Below are 8,543 nucleotides of genomic sequence, written 5' to 3'. Positions count from 1 at the left end.
AAGATTTGAAGAGAAATCCATAACTTCTACCAGAAAGAGACTGAAACTGTTTTTGAAGCATGGGAGAGGTTTAATGAGATAGTTAGAAAGTGTCAACATAGCGGAATTGAACTACGGATGCAACTCCGGGACTTTTGGGAAGGATTGACACCGGCCTCGCGTAGAACATTGAGCAATGCAGTTGGAGGCCCTTTGATGAAGAAGACTCCAGAGGAGATAGTTACGATTCTTGATGATTTATCTGAAGATGCTAATTAGTGGCCCTCTGAGAGTGCTGAAAGAAGAAGAAGATCAACTGGTGTTCACCAAGTTTATGCTAATACATTTGTGCAGGTACATCTTGATACTATGGCTAAAGAAATACGAAAGCTTACCTTACCCTCGATATAAAATGAGCCTTACGCAGCTTGTGATATATGTGGAATAGGACACCCTACTCATGAGTGTCAAGCCTCAACTGAGGAAGTGAATGTTGTGGGAAATTATAATTTTAATGCAATGGATCAGAGGCACCCCGGTTTTTCATGGAGTTCACCTGGGGGTACTGCAAATGCATGGCAACAAAACAACCCTAGACCCCAGGGACAAGGAGCTCCGGTCTTCAAAAATCAGCAGAGGCAGCAATATCAGCCTCAACATCCCATTCACTCTGGCATAGAAGATCTCATGAAGGCTTTCATTCTGAAAACTGATGAGAGGCTTGAAGCTCATAGCTCAGCTATACGGGAACATGGAGCAGTTATCAAAGAACTGGGCACGAGTTTTCGAAACCTAGAAAGACAGGTTGGGCAGCTAGCCACTCTATTGTCTGAGAGGATTCCAGGAACTCTCCCTGCTGATACGGAAAGAAATCCCAAGAAAACAGTGAATGTTGTAACTCTGAGAAGTGGGCAAGTGTTGGAAGATCTCACCCCAATCCAAAATGATGTAAGACTTGAAAAAGAAAGTGGGGAGCTGCTGAAGAGTGATGTTGATAAGAAGAAGAAAGGCCAGATGAAAGCTGAGAAGAAGAATAATAAGGAAGAAAAGTCAAGAAGGGAGGACCCTGAGAAGAGCAAACATATGCCTGATCTACCTTTCTCTCAAAAACAAAGTAGAGAAAAGCTGGACAAGCAGTTTGGGAGATTTCTAGATGTGCTGAAACAGGTTCATGTAAACTTATCATTCACAGAAGTGCTCTCGTAGATGAATTCTTATGCCAAATTCTTGAAAGAGATCCTTACGAAGAAGAGAAAAATAGAGGAGACCTCAGTGGCCAAGCTCACAGAGCATTGCAGTGCGATATTGCAAAATAAACTCCCACAAAAGTGTGGAGATCTAGGGAGTTTTACTATACCTTGCTCTTTAGAAACTATTAATTTTGATAAATCCTTGTGTGATTCTGGTGCCTCAATTAATTTAATGCCTCTATCTATCTACAGAAAATTGGAGAAGGAGATTTGAGAGATCAGGTCTGTAACCACATCTTTGCAACTGGCAGACCAAAAGACTATAATACCCGAGGGGATAGTGGAAGATGTGTTAGTTCGGGTGGATAAGTTCGTATTTCCTATGGATTTTATAGTGGTAAATATGGAGGAAAACAAGGAGGTCCCCCTCATCCTAGGAAGACCATTCTTAGCAACGGGTAGAGCTATATAGGATATACACGAGAGAAAACTCATGCTTAGAGTGGGTGAGGAGACTATGACTTTTAAGATGGATGTAGAAATGGGGGCACAAAAGGACAAGTCAACTGCGAGTGTTGAGTTGAAAGTGAAGGGCTCGAAAGCGAAGGTTGCGGTGAGCGAGAAAGATAAGTGTGAGGTGTACCCCAAGAAGGCCGAGAAGAAGCTATCCACATGGTTGTGTGTATTAGTTCGGAGGCGAGGAATGGAGCGCAACTTCGACTCAAACCTTGACTAGATGTTCAGGAAAGTTTCCTTTAATTTATGCTTTTTAATTGTGTGTCATGGGGACATGCCATAACTTAAAATTTGGGGTGGGGGATATTTGTATGTATATGTGTTTCTTTTTGCTTAGTTGTAGTAGTTAGAGATAGGAAATTTTTTGAAAAAACCATAAAATTTTTAAAAAGTTTTATTTTTCCCGACGATGGATATCATCGACAGGTTTCTTGAGGGATTAAAGTCGAAAGGAAAAAGTGTCACGACCCAAAATCCAACTAGTCATGATTGCACCTAACCCAACCCGCTAGGTAAGCCAATTAACAACTATCTAATTCCAATAAAATTTAATAAGACAATTAAGAAAATATTTGAATCCTATACATTATTCAAGGACTGGTAGTACAAATCATGAGCTTCTAAGATTAGAATTTACAACGCTGGTGTGAAATAAAAATACATCATATGTCTGAATAATACATAAACAGATTTTTCATAAGTCTAGAGCTACCATGAACAAGAGGCAATTATAACCAGAATGCAAGTACATCTTCATATCCAGCTCATGTCGATCACCACAACATCAACATGCAACATCTGCCCGCAAGGTGCAGAAGTGTAGTATGAGTACAACCGACCCCATGTACTCAATAAGTAACAAACCTAACCTTAGGTTAAAAGTAGTGACGGGCTAGAACATAGGTCGGAATCCAACACCAATAGCCAACAACAGTTTATAACAACTTAATGAAAGTAATAAAAGAAGTAACTCAAAGATAAAATGCTCAGCTCGTTCACAGTTCCAGAAAAATAGGTATGCTTTCCAAGTATATCAGTGAAACCCAAATCCTTTACCGTAATCGCCAAAAATATGAGTAAGTTTGGAAACTGTAATTTTCCCAAAAAGCTTTCAACAGGTAAATGTTTCATTTTCAAATGGCATGAGAAAAATGCATCTCTATGCCTATATGTCAATATGTGTGAAAAGTTATGAATGACGTGTCAAGGCCCCATTAAAATTTTCCAATGATTTAAGATTTTAAAGTGCGTCAACGGTATTCGGGTGTATTCGAGTATCAAAGGAGACCTATGGGGTGGAACCACATTATTTTGACATCAAAAGTGTTTCAACGACGTCTTTTCTTGGAGTATAAGTGGTATCACATTAAGAAAATGAGCTCCAAATTCAGTTTTGATTGAATCATTAGATCCGTACTGAAATTACGGAGCCATAGCAAAAAGATTCATCGAATTCGGACAACGTATGAGAGAGTTATGCCCATTTTCAAGCAAGATAGAAATGATTTCCCATCGCCAGTGCCTAGGGTAGCGTAGAGCACTATCCCTGGCACTGGGATTTCTTTTAGGTACTGGTACCAGTGCCCCACGCCACCTGTGGCGCCCGAAACGCTATATACTCATTCGGGGTTCATTTTACCCCATTTCTCTTGGCTGAACTTTGGGGTTTTCCTCCACTCTCTCAAGACCTCCAACTCCTCCCATATTCAAGGTGAGTAATCCCTACTAATTTTGTATTTCATTCCATCAATTCCATCCTAAAACTAAACTCAATCCTCCATAAAATACATAGATTTTCAAGATATTTCTTCAAGAACTCAAAGGAGGGTTCTGCAAGATTTCTTCCAAAAGGTAATCATACACCCTTAGACTTACATGTATGGATATATTATGGAAATATGAGTATTTATTAAGTATTGGAACTTATGGTATGGTGATTGGAAGCTATAAGTTCCCAATTTAAATACATAACCATTGTAGAGATTGAAAGCTGATTATTTGATGGAATTTTATTGGTTGGGTGTGGATGGATAGTCATGTATGTGATGTTGGAAGTTATGAATTGTTTAAGAATGATGGTAGGATAAATTGTTGGTAAATGGTAGTAGTTGGATGAACTAATTCTATGGTTAAGAAGTGTAGAGATTCATACCTACTAGGTGTTCGATAAAATACCTAAATGGCCTAAACTATGGGATTTGTTAATAATGTTGTTCCCATTGAATGTTGTTATTGAAGATTGAAGTTTTTTAGTGTAGTGGATCATTGTAGTATCATTAAGGGATGAATTTCAGGTATGTTGGCTAAACTACTCTTTTAGAAATGAATTTCATGATCTTCCCGTAAGTTTCAAGTATTGTTGGCTCAAGTTCCTTATTCTATGTTCCGAGTTGTTCCCAAAAAATTCGATTGTCCCGAATAAGCAAAGTGTCGAGAATTATGTATTACAAACATGTTCCTAATGCTCCTATCACATTATGTTATCCTTTGGGAATGTGTTCAAGAATGATATGTGTATTAAAATACTATGTCTTTGAGTCGTGTTTCAAATGAAGGTTATGATGTCAAATTGTGTGAGAAAATCTCATTATGCTTAAGACCCTTAGTTGCTCATATGTGTACCTAAAGTCTTGATTGGAAATGTCTTATTGTTGATAATCTATAAAGATGGTTGGAAGTGAAATAAATGAATTGCGGATATAAAGTGTGGCCAACGTGCCAAGAGTGAAAGTTATACTTGTAGCCAATAGCGCCAACAAAATGAAATGATGTGTGAAATATTTTGAAATGATCCTTGATTCAACTATTCCAAATTAACTCCGAAAATAGATTTATCCAAAATCTTATGTATTCAAGTCATGTCCAAATGTGGTTGTTCGAACTAATGCTATGCTTGGTAGGTATTTCCAATATATTTTGAGCTCTTACATAATCATGAGTTGAAATGGTGTATTGCCCTTATGGGGGAAAGTATTTCTAGAATAAATGATGGGTTATTCGTTTATGATTTTAACTTGTGCTTCGATTGCCAATCATTTTACTCCATTTCTTGGAATGAAATCCATTGTGTTTAGAGTCTTCATTGCCAATGAACCTAAAGTTGTGATTTCCGGAATATTGTATATGTTGATATTTATGATGATGATCCATGAAAGGAAAGATATGAAAGTGTAGAATATGAAATACGGACATTGCGCCATGAAAGAAGAATTATATGTATGGCCAAGAGAGCCAATGAAATAATAATATTGTAAGTGGTTGAAAGTACGGATTAAGTGATATATGGTGTGAAAGGTTATGAGATGTACGTATTTGTACTTTGGTTTCCAATGCGTTATAAGCCCCTACATTCTTGTGAGTAAAGATTATGATGTTCTTAAATGTTCTAAATGCTCTTAATGTTCTATGATCACCCATGGTAAGTACAAGTAAGTGATAGTATGAACATGAAATGTGGTCGTTGCCTAAATGAGAATTATGAAGTGTTGTATGTCCCAATGTTTTAAACTATAGTTGTATGCTTCTGAAATAATTTATGTAAATGACTTCGATTGTCAAGTCCCCAAGAGTCATGAACCTAGATAATGACCTCAAGATGTCAAGGGAGTGAGTAATGAGATGGAAGGGAGATGTCCTTTGTTAAATGATGATGAACCTTAAGAAAAGGAATTGGGTCCATGTGCCATTGAAATAGACTTATTGATTTACCATGCATGTGCTAATGTAATGAGTTGTGTTTCTCCATGATGAGCACGAACATGAATTATTCCAATGATGTGAGAAATTACGACCTTAAATGTAATGACAAACTATGTCGCTTTGAGTTTATATATGGTATTGTGATTGGGATTACACCTCCACCTGCATACATTGGGGTGAGGCGGCAAGGCCACTTTGTGTAGAGTTTTGGTATTGTGGAATACACCTCCACCCGCATATATTTGGGTGAGGCGACAGAACCGCTTTGTGTAGGTATTGTGGTATTGTGATAGACCTCCACCCGCATATATTGGGGTGAGGCGACATGACTGCTTTGTGTAGGGATTGTGGTATTGTGATTTACCTCCACTCGCATATATTGGGGTGAGGCGGCAGGGCCGCTTTGTGTATGTATTGTGGTATTGTGATACACCTCCACCCGCATATATTGGGGTGAGGCGGTAGGGTCGCTTTGTGTAGGGACTGTGGTATTGTGATACACCTCTACCCGCATATATTGGGGTGAGGCGGCATGACATCTTTGTGTAGGGATTGTGGTATTGTGATGCACCTCCACCCGCATATATTGGGGTGAGGCGGCAAGGCCGCTTTGTGTAGGGATTGTGGTATTATGATGCACCTCCACCCGCATATATTGAGGTGAGGCGGCAGGGCCACTTTGTGTAGGGATTGTGGTATTTTGATGCACCTCCACCTGCATATATTATTGTGAGGCGGCAGGGCTGCTTTGTGTAGGGATTGTGGTATGGTGATACACCTTCACCCGCATATATTGGGATGAGGCGGCATGACTTCTTTGTGTAGAGATTGTGGTATCATGATACACCTCCACCCGCATATGTTGGGGTGAGGCGGCACGGCCGCTTTGTGTGAAGGTGGTTATAGAGGAATCCCGACTGAATATCTATAAATGTTATTGGAAGCTCTAAATAAATTTGCTTGACGTTAACGGCTATCTAAGCCCTTTTATTGTTGCTATGATTCATCATATTCATGTTGTATTTCCAAGCCCTTGAATAGGTGTATTTGTATTGTGTAAGTGAACACTGTGAATAGTCTACGAAACGCACAAGTGTATTGTATAGGTGATACTGTGAACCGTCTATGAGACGCATAGGTGTATAATATGATATGTGAACACTAAGGACGGTCTATGAAATGTATATGTGTATAATAAGGGAGGAAGGTGCCACTTTCATTGGCCTTGTTTGTATATTTTGTTACAATTACATTATATTATGTATTCCACGTTTAGTTCATATGGCTCAGTTGATCCTAAAAGAAGTTTAGAATGATGCAAGTATAATAAGACTTGAAATGTGATCCTATGAGATGTTTTGTAGTTTCTTGATGTACTTTATTTGCCTCTTATTTGAGTTACCATATATTCATATGTTGTTTTGACTGTCTTACATACGAGTACTATTCCACATGTACTCACGTCCCTTTTTCCGGGGGCGCTGCATCTTTTAATGGATGAGGTATACTTCTATAGGATGATATGTATCTTTGACAGGGATCTTCTTCACTACTCAGCTTATGGTGAGCCCGCTACGGTTCTAGTGGGTGTTTGGATCTAGTTCATTTTATGTATATAGGTATCTATTGTCGTAGAAGCTCCATGTACACTGTGGGTTATGTACTTAAAGTTTTGGGTTTTGTCATGTATCTATGTTCACAGTATTTACAGATATTTATAAAGCTATGTACCTATCGTGAGGAGAATTTTAGGACATTGAGCCAAATGTATTCAATATGAAAGTCAAGATCTAATTATGTTATGGTAAATCATGCGTGAGTAATGACAAGAGGTTAATGTAAATTAGGCTTGCTCGACAGGGTCTACTCGGTTGAGCGTCGGTCATGCTCCCTGAGTTTGGGGCATGACAAACTTGGTATCAGAGCATGGTTTATGAGTCCTAAGGTGTCATGGATCTGTGTCAGTAGAGTCCCTTTTATCGGTGTGTTGCCGGCCACACTTATAATAGGGAGGCTACAACGACATTTAGGAAATGTTTCTCTTCTTCTATACTCGATCATGTATTAAGGTTCTAAGTTAGTCTCGGAGTTCCCTTATTAATATTAAGGAGTGATGCACATCGTGCTACAAAATGAGAAAGGCCTAAGTATTAAAGGAATGACGCACATGACAGGTATAATGTGTGAGGTGCCCAATTGTTCTCGTAATGGAGGAAGGAAAAGTCAAGGATACGACCAAGGTAAGCAAGGTCATACAATTGTCCTCGAGAGTCATAGTTGTTGATTTCATGTATATGGTGCAATGTGGTGTTATCTATATGTTGTTTAGGATTGATTTCTGGGATTCTCTGGCAGGTGGATAGGCCTAGTTACAGAGAAAACTCTGCCAAAATTTTGGAAATTTATGGAGTTAGTAAAATTGGGAAATATTGGTGTGTGGATGAGAATTTAAGTCACATTGGGTGTCTATGGCGGATTCTAACCCTCATTCTTGGACGAATGATCTTAAGCAGGGGGAGAATGTAAGTCTCCGTTAAAATTTTCCAATAATTTAAGGTTTTAAAGTGCGTCAACGGTATTCGGGAATAACGTATTCGAGTAAAAAAGGAGACCTATGGGGTGGAACCGCATTATTTTGACATCAAAAGTGTTTCAACGACATCGTTTCTTGGAGTATAAGTGGTATCATATTAAGTAAATGAGCTCCAAATTCAGTTTTTATTGAAGCATTAGATCCGTATTAAAATTACGGAGCCATAGCAAAAAGAATCGTCGAATTCAGACATCATATGAGAAAGTTATGCCCATTTTCGGACAAGATAGAAATGATTTCCCATCGCCAGCGCCCAGGGTAGCAGGGGGCGCTATCCCTGGCACTGGGATTTCTTATAGGTACTGGAACCAGTGCCACAGGCAGCTCCCCACGCCACCTGTGGCGCCCGAAACGCTATATACTCATTCGGGGTTCATTTTACCCCATTTCTCTTGGCCGAACTTTGGGGTTTTTCTCCACTCTCGCAAGACCTCCAACTCCTCCCATCTTCAAGGTGAGTAATCCCTACTAATTTTTATTTCATTCCATCAATTCCATCCTAAAACTAAACTCAATCCTCCATAAAATACACAGATTTTCAAGATATTTCTTCAAGAACTCAAAGG

At 39.0% G+C, this 8,543-nt stretch overlaps 1 non-coding gene across 1 annotated transcript; it reads right to left on the bottom strand.

Moving 5' to 3' along the window:
• LOC142168533 (small nucleolar RNA R71) lies at positions 1-107 on the bottom strand. The gene has a single exon (XR_012698388.1). It is a non-coding gene; the product is annotated as a small nucleolar RNA R71 (small nucleolar RNA).
• Positions 108-8,543: the final 8,436 nt, after the last annotated feature.

Source organism: Nicotiana tabacum, chromosome 13 (genome assembly GCF_000715075.1).
Source record: "Nicotiana tabacum cultivar K326 chromosome 13, ASM71507v2, whole genome shotgun sequence".
NCBI lineage: Eukaryota > Viridiplantae > Streptophyta > Magnoliopsida > Solanales > Solanaceae > Nicotiana > Nicotiana tabacum.
The sequence above is the reverse complement of the archived record's forward strand: the minus strand, read 5'-3'. Positions and strand labels throughout refer to the sequence as shown.